Source organism: Dermacentor albipictus, chromosome 6 (genome assembly GCF_038994185.2).
Source record: "Dermacentor albipictus isolate Rhodes 1998 colony chromosome 6, USDA_Dalb.pri_finalv2, whole genome shotgun sequence".
Classification (NCBI taxonomy): domain Eukaryota; kingdom Metazoa; phylum Arthropoda; class Arachnida; order Ixodida; family Ixodidae; genus Dermacentor; species Dermacentor albipictus.
Window position 1 is genome coordinate 56,157,455 of NC_091826.1, and position 23,836 is coordinate 56,181,290.

The 23,836-nt window shown below is 44.8% G+C and overlaps 1 long non-coding RNA gene across 1 annotated transcript; it reads right to left on the reverse strand.

Annotated features, from left to right (window-relative positions):
• Positions 1-208: 208 nt before the first annotated feature.
• Positions 209-23,625, reverse strand: LOC139046873 (uncharacterized). Its single transcript, XR_011506958.1, has 3 exons — positions 23,580-23,625; positions 13,240-13,291; positions 209-347 (listed from the first exon to the last, which is right to left on the reverse strand). It is a non-coding gene; the product is annotated as an uncharacterized lncRNA (long non-coding RNA).
• Between the last annotated feature and the right edge of the window lie 211 nt (positions 23,626-23,836).

The following is a 23,836-nucleotide window of genomic DNA, read 5'->3' on the forward strand; positions in this document are numbered from 1 at the left end:
TTGCAGCAATTATTTTCAACTAGAACCTAACTATCAAAACAAATAAATGAACCTGGTATCGAGGACTGAAATATTTGTTATTGTCTGTCTTGATTTTCCCGCAAGCGTGTTTCTCTTTCTTTTTTTCGAATAAAACATCACGGAAGATAGTGTCCCAGGTAAATAAATAAAACTTGTCAGCTTTCAATGCAATACTCACAGAGCAGTAAGCTTCGGCCAAGAATGCAGACTGAGAACAATAGTTGTTGTGGGCACGCTCAGCTTTACATGGAACCCAGCTTATAGGCATGTAGAAGACGCCAATTCCAATGAACGCTGCTGGCGGTTGGTCTTTCAGATCTTAGTGTCTGGAACGAAACGTGTAAAAGTTACAAAGACACATGCGCCAAATGGCACAATAGCTGGCTCGCCGCATTCCTATATCGAGCGCAGAAATAACTTCGTTTTTATTCGGCTTTAGCTCTTGGCCCTAAAATTGCCTGCAGAGACAAAGCATGTACGTACCAGCCCACAGAGCCACGTGTGATACCGATCAGTCTTCTTACAGAACCGATTTGTTCTTGCCGGTTATACGAACAAGTGGCGATAGTCTGCGTCCACGCAAAGACAAAGGTCGTTTCGGTCAGACAAAACATGTTCGTTTGTTCGTGGGCTAGGACCCAACATTTTGTCGTAATTGTATTCGAGGCGCTTACCGAGAGGGAGGTGATATTGGAAACGCAAGGACGTTAACTAAGCTGAGCGCTGTTGGCCAGTTACGCTGAACTTAGGAAGCGCTGCTTCCCCAGTGCCGTAAAGTCCTAAAGATGGGTAGAATGAGAGAAGTGTTCGCAATATGGTCGCGCGTCACGAGTAGGAGAGCAGCGCTACATTTCTAATGAGGACGCTCATATTACACGTAAACAGATACGTGTAAGTGCGAACACTCACCTAAGTCGATTGGATTGATAAGGAAGCACTAGGGACTGCCGAAATCATTCGTTATACAGGCCACTTCGTTTTAACTCGGTGAAAGAAGCCGCAAACATCGTGCGTGTTTCGCCAGCAGAAATGTAAGCTTGCAAACCGTCCTACGTCATGGAGGCATGCAGTATTCTAGTATATTTAGTTAGTAGATCAATCAACATTGCCACAGCTGCTTGTAATTTACGTGGCAGCTCCCTTGACTAACTGTAGCGATAGTCTTGCTTTGTGCAGAACGAAAGCGCTAAAAAAATCGCAGTTTCGCCCGAAAGGCGAAGCCTTTCGCATACATGGGGAGTGAAATATGGGGAGTGACGGTTGAGTGAATACATGGGGAGTATACATGGGGAGTGAAATATTTTCTGCATTCAGTAAGGCAGCTCTCTCTCTACGAACGCGATGAAGCTGTGGGTGAGATAACGTGGCATTTCCTTGCGGGTTTCAAAAGACGCGGTTACATTTACAATAAATACATCATACTCTTAACGAAAGTCGCTTCCAATTGGCTCACGATGCTGGTTACACCAAGACAAAGGTTAGCGTTTGCGTTCTAGTGAAGGCTGACAAAAGAGAGTCAGTAAAAAAAGTTGTGGGGATGAGCGGGCTGTGGCTCCCAGCGGGTTACGAAAGGCGCGTAGTAGGGAGCTCCGGATTCATTTTGCATTCCTGGGGTTCTTTACCGTGCCCCTATATCTGAGTACACGACTGTGCTTGCATTTTGGTACCACCGGGGTCGAACGCGCGACCTCTTACTCAGCAGCAGATTGCCATACGCACCCGCCACGCCGGCTACCAGGGATAGTTCACACACACACACACACACACACACACACACACACACACACACACACACACACACACACACACACACACACGCACACACGCACACACGCACACACGCACGCGCACACGCACATACGCACACACGTACGCGCACACGCACGCACACACACGCTAGCGCACACACGCACACACGCACACACACGCACACACACGCACACATGCACGCACACATGCACGCACACACGCACACACGCACACACACGCACACGCACGCACGCACGCACACGCACACGCACGCAAGCGCACGCACACACACGCACGCACATACACGCACGCACACGCATGCACACACACACACACACGCACACGCATACGCACGAACACACGCACACACGCACACACGTACGCGCACACGCACGCACACACACGCTAGCGCACACACGCACACACGCACACACACGCACACATGCACGCACACATGCACGCACACACGCACACGCACGCACACGCACGCACACGCACGCACACGCACGCACACGCACACGCACGCGCACGCACACGCACGCGCACGCACACACACGCACGCACATACACGCACGCACACGCATGCACACACACGCACATGCACGCACGCACGCACGCACACACGAGCACGCACGCACGCACACGCACACACAGGCACACACACGCGTACGCACGCATGCACACGCACACACAGGTACACACACGCGTACGCACGCATGCACACGCACACACAGGTACACACACGCGTACGCACGCAGACACGAGCACGCACGCACACGCACGCACACACACGCACACACACACACGCACGCACACACACGCACGCACACACATCTGTAAAGTAAAAGTCTGTTCGTTTGTTTGTTTGTTTGGTTGGTTGGTTGGTTGGTTGGTTGGTTGGTTTCTAAATCATTATCTTCCTAAGAACCGAAACGCAAGCGAAAAAGTGCGCGACTGAGGTTCCTTCCCATTGTCGCCTCTAAGACGAACAGTTGTCCGCCACTCGTTGTAGTGCTCAAAAAAGATTCTAAATGGCAATGTCCCAATGTTTTCCTTGCTCGCTATACGTACCCAAAGATATACGACCCAAGGCAGCTCGCTTTATACCGGCGGCTGGTTTTACCCGTGCTCCGAAGACTGCTGCAGAATAACTAATGAGGCTGCCTTCTGTCGTCGAAAACTCATTGCGTATTCAGGATGGCTGCCAGAATGGGAGCAGCCTCGAATTTGCTTCGAACTGCGACCGTGATGCTTCAAGCATATTTATCCCAACGTCGTCACTGGTGAGGGGGAGAAAGCCGTCTATGACGCATTCCGAGGAATGAAGGCATTCGGGTGCTCCGATTTATCACACACACAACACGCAACTTTGGTATTATGAGGATCAATACTGGAACTGTTCTTTTATTCACAGCCATAGATCAAGACAGAGAGCTCCTTTATTCTACGCTAGCAGCATAACATTACGGCGGCATCTATGACATCAGTGCGCACGCACGCGCACACACTCATACGCACGCGCGCACAGATTTTTTGCATTGCTTTCGTTTTCATGAAGCCTTTTCAGGACCGTCGTTCCTTATTGGTTGTGGTCCGAACGCCTTACAACTAACTCATCTACAACGAAAGGGCCTGTACAGATGAAGATTGATTATCTCCCTTGCCGAAATAATATATATTCATTGCGAGCGCCACTACAACAAAGATCGCTGCAACGAATTTGCCTTTACAACCAAAGGAACTTAGTGGTTCGAGACGGCTGATTTGTTTCGTTAAACTAACGCCCTGGTAAAGTGGCCGCACTGCCCCCCGTAGGGTTCACCCCGCCATGCGCTAGCGCTAATAGCTGCGCTAGCGCTAATACCTGCGCTAGCGATGGCGCACTGTGCGCCAATATCGGGAGTGTAGTCCTGCAGCACTGCTCCAGGAATCGCTCAACTCGCACGCTGCTAGTTGAAACACGCCAGCGATTGTGATGACTGCCGAATGTGTCGCAGTTGATGACGACGCGCTGATCTAATTTTAACTGTCGACGAACGACGTTTTTAAATGCATCTAAGGGGAAAAGACGCGGAAGTCAAAGAAAGTCGCCGTTATGAAGGTCATGTGAACGAACCAAAAATTTTAACGGCAAGGGAGGCGATAGCAGCATTCGACGATCTGCAGCTTTACTCCGCGCCGCTTCTGCGTTTCGCCGCGGATCAGGTTGTGAGCCTACGTGCAATGTGGTTGGCCGTAGCCACCCATACTGTCATACACAAAGCGCTAAAACAAAAAAAAAAGAACATTGCGACTGAGCTGACTAAGTCTCTTTCTTATTCAAATTATAAAGATTTTCTTGCGTTAAACTCGTTTCATCATCATCATCATCATCAGCCTGGTTACGCCCACTGCAGGGCAAAGGCCTCTCCCATATTTCTCCAACATCCCCGGTCATGTACTAATTGTGACCATGCCGTCCCTGCAAACCTCTTAATCTCATCCGCCCACCTAACTTTCTGCCGTCCCCTGCTACGCTTCCCTTCCCTTGGAATCCAGTCCGTAACCCTTAATGACCATCGGTTATCTTCCCTCCTCATTACATGTCCTGCCCATGCCCATTTCTTTTTCTTGATTTCAACTAAGATGTCATTAACTCGCGTTTGTTCCCTCACCCAATCTGCTCTTTTCTTATCCCTTAACGTTACACCTATCATTCTTCTTTCCATAGCTCGTTGCGTCGTCCTCAATTTGAGTAGAACCCTTTTCGTAAGCCTCCAGGTTTCTGCCCCGTAGGTGAGTACTGGTAAGACACAGCTATTATACACTTTTCTCTTGAGGGATAATGGCAACCTGCTGTTCATGATCTGAGAATGCCTGCCAAACGCACCCCAGCCCATTCTTATTCTTCTGATTATTTCTGTCTCATTATCCGGATCCGCAGTCACTACCTGCCCTAAGTAGATGTATTCCCTTATGATTTCCAGTGCCTCGCTGCCTATTGTAAACTGCTGTTCTCTTCCGAGACTGTTAAACATTACTTTAGTTTTCTGCAGATTAATTTTTAGACCCACTCTTCTCCTTTGCCTCTCCAGGTCAGTGAGCATGCATTGCAGTTGGTTCCCTGAGTTACTAAGCAAGGCAATATCATCAGCGAATCGCAAGTTACTAAGGTATTCTCCATTAACCTTTATCCCCATTTCTTCCCAATCCAGGTCTCTGAATACCTCCTGTAAACACGCTGTGAATAGCATTGGAGAGATCGTATCTCCCTGCCTGACGCCTTTCTTTATTGGGATTTTGTTGCTTTCTTTATGGAGGACTATGGTGGCTGTGGAGCCGCTATAGATATTTTTCAGTATTTTTACATATGGCTCGTCTACACCCTGATTCCGTAATGCCTCCAAGACTGCTGAGGTTTCGACAGAATCAAATGCTTTCTTGTAATCAATGAAAGCTATATATAAGGGTTGGTTATATTCCGCACATTTCTCTATCACCTGATTGATAGTGTGAATATGATCTATTGTTGAGTAGCCTTTACGGAATCCTGCCTGGTCCTTTGCTTGACAGAAGTCTAAGGTGTTCCTGATTCTATTTGCGATTACCTTAGTAAATAGTTTGTAGGCAACGGGCAGTAAGCTGATTGGTCTATAATTTTTCAAGTCTTTGGCGTCCCCTTTCTTATGGATTAGGATTATGTTAGCATTTTTCCAAGATTCCGGTACGCTCGACGTTATGAGGCATTGCGTATACAGGGTGGCCAGTTTCTCTAGAACAATCTGCCCACCATCCTTCAACAAATCTGCTATTACCTGATCCTCCCCAGCTGCCTTCCCCCTTTGCACATCTCCCAAGGCTTTCTTTACTTCTTCCGGCGTTACCTGTGGGATTTCGAATTCCTCTAGACTATTTTCTCTTCCATTATCGTCGTGGGTGGCACTGGTACTGTACAAATCTCTATAGAACTCCTCAGCCACTTGTACTATCTCATCCATATTAGTAATGATATTGCCGGCTTTGTCTCTTAACGCATACATCTGATTCTTGCCAATTCCTAGTTTCTTCTTCACTGTTTTTAGGCTTCCTCCGTTCCTGAGAGCATGTTCAATTCCTATCCATATTATACTTCCTTATGTCAGCTGTCTTACGCTTGTTGATTAACTTCGAAAGTTCTGCCAGTTCTATTCTAGCTGTAGGGTTAGAGGCTTTCACACATTGGCGTTTCTTGATCAGATCGCGTTCTCGTTCTCGTTCTCGTGATCGATCTCGTTAAGCAGGCTAAACTCGTTTAGCCTGCTTTATTGTGAGTGGTACGGTGCGCGACCTTTACAGCGAAGTCAGCTGTATAACGAAGAACTTGAAAAGCCCTGAGCACTTTGGTATAAAGACGTTTGAATATACATAGACTCTTTTTGACGCTCTATATATGTTTCAGAAGAACAAGAAATCCGAGCTGCTTGATTAAAGCAATAGCTTTCCTTAGTTCGTTGTTGTTTTTTATGGCTTTGACGCCGTCCGCAGCAACAGAAGTGAGCAAGAAAGGCAGAAACCACCAACTGCGCTATTCGTCGACATGTCGACGTCATTCCATCGTAACCACGCTGTTGTCATTGAATCATGATTATGCCGCCTTTGTCATGCCATCGTCTTTGTCACGTCATTGTTGTCAACCCGTCGTTGCTACTCTGTCGTCGTACCATCGTCATCATTTCGGAGACGTCACCCAATCGTCGTCATACCATCCGTGGCGGTGCCTTTGTCGTGTAATCGACGTCAGTCCTTCTTCATCATTCCATCGTGATCTTGCTATCATCGTTCAATCCTGAATACGCCCCCATGCCATAACATCGTCCTCATAGCGTCTCCGTCATACAAACATTGTCACGTAGTCATCGTCATACTTTCTTTGGCATAACGTCGTCTCAATGCAATCGTGATCTTTCCATTGTCACCATTCCATGTCCGTCATCATTTCAGAGACGTCACCCAATCATCGTCATGTCATCCGTGGTGGTGCCTTTGTCGTGCAATCAACGTCAGTCCTTCTTCATCATTCCATCGTAATCATGCTATCATCGTTCAATCCTGAATAGGCCCCCATGCCATAACATCTTCGTCATAGCGTCTCCTTCATACAAACACCGTCAGGTAGTCATCGTCATACATTCTACATTCTTTGGCATAACGTCGTCGCAATGCAATCGTGATCTTTCCATTGTTATATTTCCATTGCCATTGCCATATTCACCTGACTATCTTCATAACGCCGTCCTCACGGCATGGTCCTCATTCTATCGTCATCATCACGTCGTCGGCACGCTGTCGGCGTCATGCAATCGTCATCATTTAGGAATCGCCATCCTATTGCCGCATGTGCCGCCATCGTGATGACGTCTTCGTCACTACGTCGACGTCACTCCTTCTTCGTCATTACAGTGTCGTCACTGCGTCGTCATCACACAGTCATCTTCATGCCGTCATTGTCATGGACGACCCTTGGCGAGGTAGAGTCGAAGTGGGCTGGATCCCGCATATAACTGAAGCAGCAACATCTCAGGGTTACCATTACAGATTCCAAATAAAACTGCCTTGAGTATGACAGCCTGTCGCTACATTGCCTGAGTACTAACTGCTGGATGGGTTGCGCAGCAACTTTTTTTCTTTCTATCGGGTCAGCTTATAATGGCGAATACTTTTTATGTACCAATGGAAGTATGAGGTCTTGCAAAATGTCGCTGATGCACCGAGGTAAATAACGTTCCATTTTGTTGCCCGTGCTTTGTCATAGTACAACACACGTTAAAGTGCTGCATCAATCGTACGAACAACCTTATAAAACAACAATAACTGCACAGCCGCCTTGCATAGGTGTTATTATATCATGCGAAGTACTAGGGATAGTACAACTATATTTGCTTAGATGTCCTTTTATTTGCGAAAGCCCTTTGCTCTTTTCCCAAATCGCAGTATGCTTTCATTATGAGGTTTTCCTACATCAGTAATATGTTGTCACCAGGAACTAGTAGTGTGACTCACGTGTAATCTCACCACCCAATTAACTTATACAGTGGTACTGAATGCTGCATAAAATTGTGGCGAAATGTGAAAGAAATCAAAGTCGATAGATTCTGTTGTACATTTACGAGAGCGTGTAAATTTATTGCGGGGTTATAACGCATTGAAAAAACGACGAGAGTGTAATGAATATTAGCCATGGGAGCTTGTCAATAGTGTGAGACTAATCCAATTTAATCTTGAAATTTTAATTAAGGTTTTCTTTTGAAATGTATGAATAACACGGAGCACTTTACACCAACAGCTTATTACACAAGTCAACAGATTATTTTTTTAAAATGTGACGCATCTTAGCTGTAGTAACCGCATTATAAAACCACAGCGCTCACATTTCAAGCAAAATTACGATGCCGCTATCTTATTCAACTGCAATAAGCTTTCTGTGGTGTCTTGACGACTGTAAAGGCCGATTGCGCAGGTGTAGGCTCTTGTACTTTGGTGATTCGGATTACTGCAGTGATTCGCAAGCGTACTCCAATTATTCATACAAAACCCCATGAGCTACTGCGAATCAAATTTTGCCATAATGATGAGGTCACTATTTCTTTCTTTTTCTCTGATTCGTTCGAGAGGTATGATTCTAAAACCTTATTATTATTATTATTATTATTTATTTCATACTGCAGACCAAGAATCGCTCCAAGCACGACAGGTACAAGAAGCAAGCTAAAAGCATAAACACAAAAAAATATAACAGGAAAGAATTGCGCAAAATGGAAATACCAATTAACAGTACGTATTAAGGCTCTAGGTCACAGAAAATGGGCTAACGTCGGTTAGATGGTTCCATTCTAACACAGTACGCGTTGAAGTTTTTCAATGTTGTTTGCAGCCATGAGTTTAGACGGTGCGTCTGTAATTTTTAATTTAGAATAAACAAACCTAACAGCCTTTCCTTGTGCAGCTTCAACTGTTTTACGTTAGCTTTAGTGAAGGGGTCCCACACAACACAAGAATATTCTAGTTTATTTCTTATATACGTGAAGTAACTAAATAGCTTAATATTAGAAGGAAAATTTTTAAGCTTATGTTTTAGAAAACACAACTTACGGAAGGCGGCAGAACATCTCTTGCCTATGTGTAGGTTCCAAGACAAGACATTAGTTACTGTTACGCCGAGATACCTGTAATTTGTTACCTGTTGTAATGATCCTGAGGCAATGTTATACGTAAAATCAGGAGGTGTTTTTGTACTATTTACAACAAGATAAATAGTACTGTGGGCCTTTAGAGCCACACCATGCTCATCACACCAGTTTAATATGGTATTAGGACTTAAACTGAAATTATTTTCATTATTAGTAGAAGTGACTTGACGAAAAAGTGCACAATCATCCGCGAGAAGTCTGATTTCAGTTCCTGCTAGTACTACGTTAGCAATGTCATTTACATAAAGCAAAAACAACAATTGGCGCCAGAACACTGCCCTGGGGCACGCCTGATTTTACAGGAAGAAAGCTCAAATTGTTCACATCTACAGGAATAAACTGGGCACGATCTGTCAAGTAGTCTTCAATCCGTGTAATACATATACCTGGCAGATTATTGTCCTTAAATTTTGTTATTAGTTTACGATGAATAAGTTTGTGAAATTCCTTGCTAAAATCATGGAATATGACCTTCATTTGACCATTCTTAACCAGAGTCTCTACAATTGAATTAACCACTGTGACTGACTGAGTTACGACTGAATAACCCTTTCTAAAGCCATTCTGAAAGTTAGTGTAGAGTTTTCTTCAATAAATTCTGAAATGCGTTTAATATTGCATATTCAAGCATTTTAGAAATTGGTGGTGTTGATGGGATAGTGCGGTAATTTTTTAAGAGTAAATCGCTGTCTACTTAAAGATGGGAACAACACAAGCACACTTCTAATCACTAGGTAATTTGGCAGTTAACAGTTAACATCGAAACTTCTAGTAAGCTTCGAAGCTTACCTGAACGTTTTCCGAAATATCAATGAATAAAGGCACTAGTCCTAAGCTCCTCAAAAAACTGCTCCTCTTTAACGGGCTTGAAAGTGCCGAATTTACCACGGGCTTTGCTAAAACTCATAAGTTTGTGTATCATTTGTGTACCACCGCCCCGGAAAGGCGATGGTCCCGGGTTCGAGTCCCGGACGAGGACGAATTTTTCTTCAACTGCGAGGCTCATCTTTTGAGGAGCCCGTATGGTGTTTCTTTGTAGCAATTGCTACGAACGGGTGGATTTCTGATGTTCCCTTTATTAATTACTTCTCTCCACCTTGCGGGTTTCCAGAGAACTATTACGTCAATAACAGTATAGATTCCCAACTCTTTTGTGTCTGAAACTAGAAACCTTCTCTGAAACCATACTGATATAGAAAAAGGTAAACATTAACAATCTACAATATTATACATTTTCGAAGCAATTAGTATATAGATTAGTACATATTGTCCAAGTCGGACAATAATTTTCACGTGCCGCTTTAGTCCCACTTCTGGAAACCGGTGCAGCCTTTCCGAATTGCAGTCGGTACCCCAGGTTCCAGACATTGGGAACTGCTGGGCAAAAATAATGCATGAAACGGGAGGGGTAAGTTGTAATATCCTTGAATTTCTTCCATCAATGTCACTCGAAGAAGGGACTTCTGCATCAATAAACACAAATTACGTAGTATTGCCCGTATTGAAATGCATGTCTCTGGAAAGCATGCAGAGACGATACTACTGCAAGAGTGTGCGTGGCACACGAAACCCCGCCCAATTTGTCATGGCGCCTAGACTTCGCCTTACCACAGTGGTTGGGGCGTCTATCCCCGAAATGCAGGTTGCTACAGGGCCTCGAGTTTGAGTTCTGTTGTGTTAGCAGGAGGCATTTTTTGTTTGTTTTATAGCTGCCGTAGAAATCAGCGTCCCAGCAACAGCTCCCTTGGAGTAACGGAAACCAATATGGAAGGCCGTAGCTTTTGCTGGCTATATATGCCGGATGTGATTGTGGAGCCGGAAACACGTAATAACAGCCATTTTTTGGACATCAACTATTATGACAGAAATTATAAAGACGCGCGGGGCGCATTAGTACCTCGAGGCGCGCATGCGCAAACCAAACGTAGCCGGTTGGGGGGGGGGGGGGGGAGGGAGGAGCGGTTAGGAGGTCTCCAGAGGCGGGGAGAGCGCTTGTCTGCAGAAGCGACAGAGCCAAGTTGGTAGTCCACGAAGCGTGGATCAGTCGACTCTGCCGTAGGCTTCCGCTGCTGGCACGGGGGTCTAGGGCTCCAGCAACACAGTTGTGCACCAACTATACCATGGTGCATATGCACTGGTCTGAGCGGAACGGGCAGTAGGCATAAGGTTGAATCCATTTATTCCTTTCTTTAGCCGCCGACATACGCCAATGGTTATCCGTCACGGGCAGAACTACAGGCTTTTTTTTTTTTTTCGCTAGGAATAGCTTTTTCTATAGATTTCGGGGAGTGCTGTTTGTCCTCGCTTTAGAACATTGTGTCGTAGCAACACATCTCTAGACAACTTTCAGTCCCTTTTTCGACGCGGCGTTCCCTTCACGACAAGAAGCGACATGACAGCTCCGACGAAGCCCGAGGCTTTCTTCACGAGTCACGGTTATGGCGACCGAGGAACGCTCCTAGAACCACCGGTCTGGAGTTTCTATCTCACGGGCAGTAGGATTTTTCACTTGGTAGCATGTGAGTCGACGCAGGGGCCTACGTCATCCTGTTCGGATGTCGTTTCCAGCAACTCGAATTTCAGATAGCGAATTGGCCGTCTGTCACGTCTCAACGTTCGACTTCTCGTCAACGACGACGGTAGTACTTCTCTCGTAAGCAGATATGTTGCCATGACAACGTGGCGTGTGCCTTCGCAACTGCCAAGCGCTCTGGTCGAAGTATGCTGGCACCTTCCAAAGATCTTTCGGAGGCCACTGACTGCGGTGAAATACTAGGACATGGAAAGCATGTCAGTTTTCACTGGTGAAAATAACACTGCATGTATGTGCATTATATGTAGGTATACACTGTTCCCACTTTTTTCTTGCGTTACATTTCTTGTATCTGAAATGCATTCGCAAAGTTCGCGACAACTATATTGTGGCATTTATCCATGATTTTTTCTATATTGGGGCATATTGTTTATCTTTGTTGTAATTAGTTTCTGACACTGTCTTTTTCATCTGAGTGACATTCCGTGAAGTATTTCTATGTCACCCATGAGGAAAAGAAATTGTAGCCAGCACGATCTGTTGGTGCCATCATATCTTCATTCATGCCAACCAAACACAAGAAACAGGCACGAGGCTTAAAGCTAGCAATACCGTTCGGTTTCTTTCATCTTTGTCGGTGATTCAAGTCTTGCGACATTGGCGGTACTTTTATTGGAGGCCGTTTTCAAAGTGTCATCTCATGACAATACGCACAATAGACCCGCTTGCGTTAAACGACGCATATCATACGTCGCGTTCGCCCCGCAATTGTAGTTTCACGAAAAATGGAATGACGACTCGCCATATACGACTCACCGTGTCGCTTCGCCCGAATGCACAACGGCTCGCTTTACCTCTTTTGAGGCATTCGTATACGGTTGCGTATGCCCATTTCATGCGAAGCGCAGCCCTTCTATTTTTCGCTCACACGCTCTGTTTGCAATTCAGCGAGAGCACCTTGCCGTTTCGACACGTGAGGCAAAGGATTCAGAAGAAACCCGAATGCTTCAGAACCCGCACTGTCTTCTCGGTAGATTTCAGTGCGTGAACATGTATTACTTCGCGAAGACAAAGCGTTGAAGTCCTTTCTGGCACAACTAGCCTTCACTCTCACGCGGGTGACGGGCTTCCAAGAAGGAAAGTAGGCGAATGGCTCGATCGCACAATGGATTTGGAGTCTCGACTTCTTTTATACTTTCTCGCTTGTTCTGTTTGCTACCGATCGATCAAGTGGTGTGCGAAGCGAACGAACCATGGTCTTACGACATCCTCCCGAGCTTTAAGATGGAAGTTAGATCTAGTAATTCCTGTCAAGCTTGTGTTCAGAAACATTTTGCAGCTTCAAGTCCTTCTAGAGGAGAACAACTCAGTTTAATGGGAGCGTTTCTTTGAGCTTCGAATTTCCTTTTTTTGAAAGAAAGACAAGCACGTGTGTCTAACGTGTCAAATTCCTATTTTACATTGCCGTTCATATGGCACACCTGATGAACGTTATTCCATGAATAAGAAGGTTCAGACCGATTGTGTGCACAAGTGAGTTTATAAAGGATCAGTTTTCGAAGTGGGCGCCGAATGACGTACACACATTTGGTACCGGCGATATGTATGTACAGATTATAATAAAAAGAACTTAAAGTACGTGACAATATATATATATATATATATATATATATATATATATATATATATATAAACGAAAAAGAGGATGAACACTATGGCATGTGTATTTACCGATGTTTTGGGGCGTTTCCTTCAGTTGAATCCCTTTTCAGGCAGTAGAGTCCTACAAAGAAGAACAGAGGACAGAAGCGAGAGGGAGTGTTGCTTTCTAAGAGTTTCAAAGAGGACTCCAAAATTGCCTGTCCTAATCACAGGCTAACGTACAAACATCTTTATGTAGCGGCGATTGGTGGCACACCGTTTTTTTATTCCGTCTTTCTCTTCCTCTTTTACACAAGTAAACGACGCAAAAAAAAAACTGTATACACCACTCCGCCGCAGCGATTTACGACTGCTGCGCATAAAATCTGTACAAGCGAAATCCGCGCAAAGTTTTATGGCCGAAAGCTTGAGGTCTTGATTGCCACATGGAAAGAGTTGTGCAGAAGGCCATCAACATCCCGCTCTTGGAAACTGCGGTGCCATTAAAGGAGAGGAGTTTTCATGCATACGAAGACTGAACGATTTCGGTAGCGCGAGGAATTTCGAGTTATGCTGGTATTTTGTTGTTCTCTTAGTTACTTGTGCATATTGCTTTGCTTTTTCGAAAGTTGTGCACTCCGTTCGGCGTAATAATTGGTTCACCGATTTCGGGGAAATTCAAGGTTCCCTTTGCGGAATCCAATCAAGTAGTCTAACCTGACTATATATGTGTTCCCCTTACTTTCTTTCCCTCTACTTGCCGATGATATGCTAGTAATAAGATCTGCGCACGTGCGTAACATGTGTGCGAATACTTATTTAGAGTTACGAATGGTTTTAGTCCACACTGGGAACATGGGGATATGCGTTCAGATCGCATGGGATAAGTCTTTACCTCGAGCGTTCCTACTGAGTTAAACAAGACTTGCCTTGTTTAATATCTACGAGACGCCACATTTTTACATTTAATGTTCTTTCAGGTTTTTAAACTACAAGACATTTGTATCTGTGACAGCACATTTGAAAAGGCGCTCCAAATTCAATCGATGCTGGTAATTGCAGTGACACTAAGTGCTACATTACGTCGATGTTACGTCGCCCAAACCTCCTACAATGACACGATTCTGCGCGTGGTAAATATAATTCAACACGAGTTCCAAATTGCATGAGCCCGATTGATATGACGTTCGTATAAAGTTCATGAGAGAGAGTTAGGTTATTTGCCCACGGTATGGAGGCCGACCGCGTTAGCAACATGTCATTTTGGTCTTCTTGTGTTTTCCTGATGCACCGGTTTTAGATTGTTTTCAGACCGTCATGACGGGGGGGGGGGAGGGGGGGAGGGAGCGTACGTAAGTGTATCTTTATGGTTTAGATCGCTGTGCACGTATTTTTTTTGGGGGGGGGGGGTCTAAGTGTGACCAATCACTGAAGTAAATTTTCGCTGTTGATAGTTAGCGCTTGACCTCATCTTCATTTCTTCTTGTGTCCTTGTTTTGTTGCGCTACACACAGATACATTTCAATTGCGTCGAAGCCACTCACTCACTCACTCACTCACTCACTCACTCACTCACTCACTCACTCACTCACTCACTCACTCACTCACTCACTCACTCACTCACTCACTCACTCACTCACTCACTCACTCACTCACTCACTCACTCACTCACTCACTCACTCACTTCAATTAGTGTTCGGCACAAATTTACATTTTTAAGCATGTGCTAGTAGTACTAAATTTTAGTACTAAAAAGTAATGTAATGACTTCCATCACACCTGAGGCTTCTGCGGACATCGTAGTGGACTCGGGTCCGCTATCACAGTCGTACGTACACTTTTAATTTTATTCCATGGAGGTTCTACTGTAAGTGAATCATCGTTGCAAAAGTGTTTCGCTTGTTTGGAAAAACTCACTGCCCACGTTAGTATTAGCATGTGCGAAATCAACAGCGTTTGGCCATAGACGCGACAAATGTAACCCCTTGTTTGTCAACCCAAATGGAAGGATTGCGAAACGCAGTGCGTTCCAGCTCTCAGATATTGGACCAAAGTGCCGCATCCTTAGAGGTTCACTTTCCGCGCGGACAACTAAGTTAATTCTGCTATATTCTATTTGAGAGAGCTCAGCCACTGCGCGGACACCGCCATCGCAACCAACAACTAGAACAGCCTTGCGTTCATTATAACCGCGAACCGAATTTCCACTTAAAGTTCGTTGTGTTCGACTGTCACGCTGCGGTTGCCTATCGCTGCTGAAACAGAAATATTTCTTGTGGTGACTCAATAATCTTTTTTTTACTGGCACATCACACCGAGTAGCGTAGACATGCATGCATGATTATCGAACCGTGTCTGTGATAGTAACCTAGGCTATAACAAGACTTTCAGGTTGACGTTTGTTTTTATTGTTGTCAAATGAAACGAGGGGTTGGCATCAATTCCAGCGCCAACTACTTCATTCAGCAGGGCAACCGCAACAAATGCATACAAAAGAAACTTTGCAGTGGCGACACTCAATAGTACTAACATAGGCTAACTTCTACCCACAGAACAAAGTAAAAGGACATTAGGTGACGCACACTGCTCCTTACAGGATTGAAAGTGCACAAAATAGTCTCAGAACACGTTCATAAGGTCTGTTTACAACTATAAAACAAGATACACAACATACAACAACGTCGGACATGAGCTACATAAACGCATTGTACTTTGCAACTTCTGGTATTCAAAGAAAATCTAATAGCGGGGTCCACCACTACGGATTCAGTATGAACCTAATATATTTGCTTTCTTTCACACAGTTTCTTAAATGCACATGTGCTTTTTTTATGCGGCTCTATTGTTGGCTATGGTCCAACTATTTCTTTTTCTATGGGTTAAGTTACCGGTCTAACAACATTATCGGCCAGTAGTGTTCGCCTCACGATGTCGTGTCGCGGACACTTTGCTCCGAGCCTCTGAAATCTACGTAGCCGCTGATGCTGATGCTCGTAAATAAGAGCTTTGCAGCGAACCACACAGAAACAAGGTCGAGCACAGTGGAAACTCCATAAAATTTGAGGATGTCCCACTCCGGGTGTCACCGATGGCGTTTTAAGTGCATTCACAGAACGTACCACCACGGGCAGGTGTGTAGCGGCATTTGGGGGAAACTATTTAGAGCAATTAATTCGGAAGTTGGGCAAGAGCATAGTTGGGAGGCTCTTAGCTAGGCGACAGCCACCCAAGAGCCTTGATGAAGGTTTTGATGGCTCCCGCGTTAAACTTTTTCCAGACATGAGCGATCGTCTGCAAGTGCTCTAGGGTCGACTGAAGATTGCATTTCGAAGTCTTCGTGAACCATTACATGTTCCCCGGCAGCCGGCACTACCTTTCATGTGCGCTCGCCTACTCCGAGTTTGAACCGAAGTGCTTAAGTTTTCTATCCACGAACGCTGGCAGTCCATTTCCCGAAAGCGCTTGCATTTGACAGCGTTAGTTCCCGGGCGCCTAATGAGGAACGGCTTTGAACGGCTCTGAGCTACCGGCTGTCTCGAATATGCAGGATGTTTAATGAGCACCGGATAGCGGAATTTGTGCGCCAGTGCTTCGTTGCGTCAAAGTAGAGCATTTCCTGCGCAATCCCCGCATGAACGCGTGCCGGTTAAACTCTGGCAATACAGCGCTCGTTTCCTAAAGGCGATGTTTGGCAAGTGCAGGGTAGCAAACCGTACGTGGATCTGTTGTCATCCCCGCATTTCCTCGCTTGTCTCTCTCTCCCTCGGGTTCCGTGTTCTAATAGCTGTTGCGGCTCGGGAGACATCCCACTGAGATTCGGACTGCAAATTCTATTTCCTTTCTAATCTTCGCCCACACATCTCGGATTTCATGCATTAGCTAATGAGTACCAATACCATGCAGCAGACAAGGCAATAGCGATCGAAAGGGAAATCACTAAAGCGGAACAGCTCTAATGGGATCCAGTAGGATGAAGGACTCTATATGGAGACTATATCGGATCTTTTCGCAACTACTGTGCCGTAATGTTACAGTCGCGAATGAAGAAAGTATGTGAGGCTATACCACCAGGCTGGTACACTGAGGGGAATACGGAGGCCCCATTAGGCACGTTTTTGGACTAACTAATCCCGTGTATTGTACTAGTATCGGAAAGGCACTCTCCGTGCAAAAGGTCCAAAACAGTTTTCTAGCAGAAATGGTCTTGCAAGATATAACGCTTATATTGTTGCTATTTATGCCATATTATAGTCCATAGCAGAAGCAAATATGTAGGAAACTTGGGCGATTAAGATTAACGCAATAAGCCTATAAAGCCGTGACCGAATGCCCCCCCCCCAAAAAAAAATTCGGTGTATATTGGAACAGCTGCAAAGGTTAATATATATATATATATATATATATATATATATATATATAGAGAGAGAGAGAGAGAGAGAGAGAGTAGGAAAAGCAGCGACGTTAACTGGCCTTTTTTTTTCCCCTGCTGCTGAGCTGTAAGGCCAGGCTTTCAGTGCCTTTGCCTCGGAGAAGGGCTCATCGTTCCCTGGACTGAAGAGAGACTAAAGAGTCTGGTGTGGCTCGTTGAAGCGATAGCAAGGGCAGAGAAATAGGTAGAGGAGGTAGCCTGCCACCTGCGCAGAGCGCACTCGTGTTAGTCAGTTATTCGAAAACGAGAGCTGTATGAATTATTAAGAAGTAATAAACGCTACGCCAAGCAACCGATGACTCGGCCGTGTTGCGTCCTATCGTGAGATATTTGGTGGTAACGGCTAATGATGAATCGAAACGGTATAAGTGACACTTGGAGTAATGCGGTGTATTCCGCTGTACCGAAGTGATTTTGCACACAAAAGGGGGAAACTCTCTTGCACCGTCGACCTGAATATGTGCTCCACAGATAGAATTACGCCATTAGTAAAAAGCAAAAAAATATTGTAAAGAGTCACCGTGGACGGGCTCAATCTTTCAGTCAATGAATGAATGAATGAATGAATGAATGAATGAATGAATGAATGAATGAATGAATGAATGAATGAATGAATGAATGAATGAATCAGTCGGTCAGTCAATCAAAAGAACGTTTATTATTTACAAAGGTGGTACATGTTGGCTTGAATATACAGAAGGAGGTCCCATAGCTCAAGGCTGCAAGGGGACCTCCTGTTTTGAGATGCATGAAGAGAAGTGGAAAGGAAGGAGGAAAGAGAAAAGCAGAAGGCAGGGAGGTTAACCAGAATAACGTCCGGTAGGCTACCCTAGATCGGGGGAATGCGAAAGGGGAAAACAAAGATCACAGGGAGAGAGAAGTGAGTAAGCAACATTGATTATACATTAGCAACGACTAGTAAGCACAACAATCAAACATAATTTACATACAACAAAACAATACCAGTAAACATGAGAATCGTGAAAACTTTCTGCTAGAAACGTGATTAGTTTTTTCCTAAATGTCAAAAAGGATACACTTTGTTTTAAATCATTAGGCAGGTTATTCCAGATTGTTACAGTCGTAAATTAGGCCGTGTGTTTCCCATAGTTACTGCATACTTTTGGTAGCAGAAAGTTGTTATTCGAAGCAGATCTGGTGTTATTCGAACTATCAAAGCATACATTTTCAAATAAATTATTTAGTCATGCTGTTTATAGTCTCAAATAGCGTGACGCTTAGGTGACATTTAACCGTAAGAGTTAGCGGAAGGATATTAAATACCCGCAGGTGTGTAAGGGAATTGGCGCGGAAAGGACTGAAGGTGATTAACCGGGTGGCTTGGCTCTGCAAATGCCGTACTAGAAGTAAATATGTTGGATACATATTACCCCATGATGATACACGCTAAGTAAAATTGCTGCTAATGAAATCGATTGAAGGCCTAGTATAATGACAGTAAAGTAGGAGCGCCGAAAGTATCGGTGCGAATTTATTGGGACTCTTATCCCATAGGCCATCTTTGTTTGTTTTAGGTGCAAATGTGTATAGAATACTTTAAATTTGAGCCTAAAATAACGCCTAGAAGGAAACATTGCTTAAAGGCATATAATTTAAGTGACTGAAACAGAATTGCTAGAGAGTAGCTTGTAGTTTTAAAGGCAGAGCTGAAGATCATAAATGTAGTTTTAGTTTAATTAATCAGGCGAGCGTCGAGTTCGCACCACTCTGTCAAGTTCTTGAGGTCGTTACTAAGCTTTGTTGTTAGGGAAGGAATTGATGAATCTATTGCTATTATTGTCGTGTCATCTGCACAAAGAAAAGGTGTGGAGAAATAAAGAGAGTTAGCAATATCGTTAACGTAGATCAGAAATGCAAGCGGTCCAATTATAGAGCCTTGAGGTACAGCTTTCATAGTAACATTGAAGCTAAGCAATACTCCGGAAATGTCAACAGTTTGTCGTTTCTCCGATAAGTAACTTTCTGTGAACGCTAGTGCTGGTCTAACAATTCCTAAGCAGTTAGTTTAGTTACAAGCATTTTATGACTTATGGAATCAAGGGCTTTAGTGAGGTAAATGAACAGTGCACCTGTATATAAGCCTGAGTCGATAACCAATTTAATTTAACCCGTAAACGAAACAATGCTAGGTTAGTTGAAAAACCTGGGTGGAATCCGAATTGATGGGGTGATAGCAAGTCAAATTTAGATAAGAATTTACTTAAACGTTTTTATAAATGTTTCAAATACCTTGCGCAATACCGCTATATGCGAAGGTTGTGGGTTCGGTTCCCACCTGCGGCAAGTTGTTTTTTCATCCACTTTAATTTCCATTTATTTATCGTTTCTTTAATTCATTTATTAAGCACAAGTAATTTCCTCTAGGTTGACCTTGGTTTCAGTGTTTGTTGGCTTGTTATGATATGACTAATAAAAATCGAGCCCCTCGGTTAACCCCCTTTCTTCTCGTTTGCTAAAGCAAGGTAAGATAGAAATGGGGTGATAGTTTGAAATTAGCATGCGGTCTCCTTTTTTGTGAATTCGGATTATTTTCGCCTTTTTTAGGTCATCTGGAAACATGCCTGTCTTGAACATTTGTAATGTGGGAAGGAGAGTTAGCGATGATATGATCCACTAGCTCGCAGGGAAAACTAAAATACAGGCCAATGACTCCGTGAAGGAGCTGACAGTATCTCCGGGGAATTCCTCCGTGAAATTGATCTCAAAAGCGTTGCGACACTCTTGCCTCTTGCAGTCGACGCAATTTTTTAAAGGCTGAGCAGTGGTGCAAGTTCAAAATATAGAAGGGCGAGAAGCACAACGTGATAGAAATGTTTAAGACAATCACACTCCGTTGATAACAGCCTTGAAAAGTGGCTGCATTAGCACTGTTTCATAGCATATGCAAAGCAGGCAAAGCCGCCTCAGGTTGGTCGGTGTGATCGTGAATTGTCATCGCTTGCACAACTTGGGGGGTGGGTTTTGCTAGAGTTCGCACTGAACACCATTGCACAGTTACTTGAGGCGCACATCTAGAGATCCTGCGCTCCACTGAAAATGAACTTGTTGGATGTTTGAGAAATGAGAGAGTGTAAAAAGTTCGCGTACTGGCGCTGTTCGCGGTGAGGCCTTGATCCAAAAGACCTGAAAACAACGGACATTCTAAGTGAAACAAACGACTCTTTCTGCGCGCTGCGAATAAGAATGACTGGCAAAACAAAGAGAGTGCAGATACCGCCGTAAAACGTTCGACTGTATTTCCATAAAGCATTGTGGAACGCATCTTTTTCTTGTATAACGATTTTATTACGCGCGATAAATTTGTACCATAAGATTTAGCTCGCCCGCGCAACACATGAGCTGGCACATTTGCCAGGGAGCTTATATGAAATCAGTGCGCACTGAAGAAAACACGGAAACTAACAACAGAAGAAGGAAGCGCTGACTTTCAACAAGATTTTATTATTGTGTTTAGCGAGATGATGTTAAAGAAAAGCTCAGCGCCTGTAAGAGGCACTGGCCAGACTTCGTCGCATGGTAAACAGGGTGAAATCAAAAAGTGCGCAGACAATAAACGCTGAATGCAGTGAAATAGTACAAACACATGCATAGTGTTTACACACGACTCCAGGAAGTGACGGCAGGTACAAGGGCCCCGCTGCCTAGTCTCTAGAGAGATTTATTCTACGCGAGAGAGGTTGTCGATAACGTATCTAGGAACGCCTAACTGCATAAGTGTTACATTGCATGATAACCAAAAGATAGAGAGATAGATACAGAGAGTGGGGAAAGGTAGGGAAGTTAACCAGAAGCACTTCTGCGGTTTACTACCCTGCGCGTGGCTTGGGGAAAAGATGGTTAGAAGGAAGCGAAGAGGAAGAGTAAGCGCACAAAAACACTTGCAGCTGTACTACAAGAGGCATCCACTGAATCCGATGGATCGCAAAAAAAGGCACACAATTCTTTTGTATTTTTTTCTGGACTATCGAATCACATCTACATTTGCAGGATTGTCTTGTCCGACAGATAGCTCTCGTCGAACTCGTCGAGCAGAGCGTTAAGCGAGCATCTCTGTGCACAATGATGTGGACACTGTCACAGAATATGGTTGACGGTTTCCTCTTCACAGCAATTGTCACACCCTGTGCACAGTGTCGGCGATTCCTTTGTGGAAGGTGAATGCCACGCTTAAACATATTCTGAATAAAAGGGTCGCCCGTCTCTTCGGGGCAGTCTATTGATGCCCCCAAGCTCATCTTAGGATGCAAGTTGTTGTTGTTGTAGGTAATTATCACGATGATGATGATGGTGGTGATGATGAATAAGTAGAAGAAGAAGGAGAAGAAGAAGAAGTCTGACGTTTGGCCTGCTTCAATAGGCCAAAAAATATGTAAAGGGTAAATCGTAGAAAGTTCAGCAATCCTGTGAGCGTGGTAGAAGAACTAAAAAGAAAGCATAATAAGAGGACATATTGTGCCACCAACTCGCTCTTGAGAGGATCACTGCCTCTGAACGATGCTGAAGATTTCCGTATTATGGCACATACTCACAACGGCGTATGACGCACGAAGCACGTGTATGTAATCATGAATATCAATTCCATACAACTGCACATAGACGTGACGGGGAACATACAAGTTGCGGGAAAGGGGAGCCGGCATTTCTAACTGACTGTTTGAGATAATCTCCGCGAGTGGATGGAAGCTATAACTTATTTACTATGGCACTACTATAAAAAGCAGAAACAAACTGTATGACGGCCAAGAATACAGGACGGAAAGTTCTAAACATGTCCCACGTTTCTTTGGTTCGAGTTTGAGCTTAGGAAAAGAGGTAAACAAAAAATATTTAAAAAGAAACAGCATGCATATTCGTTATTCGGGTTTCAAAGAACGAAGGCTCGCATGCCCATGATCAAAGACGCCGACGAGAGCATTTCTATTGACTTTCCACACCGGGCTATCGCTTATTATTCAGGACTGTGGCGGATTTCCACCTGCGCAACGACGTTTGCCAACGTGACTGCCTGGCGTAGACTGGACGCCATTGGCATGCGATGTTCGCCCTTTGAAAAGATGATTGAGAGCACTGCAGTCGTGACAGGAATGTAGTTTACGAGAAGTTTACCGCAAGGTTTGTTGGCTTTGCGATCATCGAGCTGCCATATAAGTTTGTGTTATCTTCATGCTTTTAGCGTCAAACGTTCTCGCGAGCAAATTTATTGAAGTTTGTCTTACCAAATATGAAAATGTTTCTTGCAAACACATGAAGGCTGTGTGTCTTGTGCGCTTGTGTTCAGAGGTAGGCATGCCTCTCCATATACGGCAAGCGGCTGTGAAAAGCGTATACTTGCGGCGTGCAGTCACGCAGTGTATAGCTAGTTTAATTTAACGCCGGGAAGCGAAGAAGGCTAGTGCATTGCAAGCAAAGATACTTCCATGTGCTGTCATGGCTAGGGTTGTCGCAGGTAATAGGCAAATAACCACCTCAAGGCTATCAAAGGCAGAAGTTGTCCCATTATCCTGGCAATACTGTGCGGCCTATAAGAGCTGTCCGGATCGCGCGTTGTCACTTATACAGGCGGGAGTCATGTAAGCGCCTCTAGAAGTATTTAGAGAAGAACATTAGAGAATAAAAATGGGCTGGTTGGCGCGTATTGTAATTATCGATGCCTCAAGTCTCAAATTCAGGCCCACGGTTGGAAACTGGGGCATCGTGCTCGGTAGCAAATTAGACGTATATTCCACCCGACGCGGTAGCCCGGTGGCTTTAGGGTTCCGCTGCGGGGTTCGAGGTCGCGGGTTCAAACTCGACCGCGGCGGCTGCATATTGGTAGGAGCGAGATGCAGAAGTGCTCAGGTACTTAACACAGGTGCCCAATAACGAAGCCCACGTGACCAAAATAAATCTGCAGCCCACCTCCCCCCTACCGCACCACTACCGCATGCGTGATACAACGTTGGGGTTATGAGACATAATAACCCTGAAATATTTTTTTTACCTTTGAGGTCAGTTGTCACCAAGCATCGTTGCCAGACGGACGAACGTGCATGTGTAGGGCGAGAAATTGTGTGTGTTACGCGAACCTGCAACCACAGCAGCAAGGCGACGATCGCGCTGACGGCGATGGTATACGACGGTCGCGGCAAAGGGCACGACGACTCATTTGCTGTACTCGGGCGGGCAGGCGCTATGGTGCATCTTGTGCTTCGCCGGACGCTACTTTGTCATCGTTCCATCCACCAGTTCATGTAATGC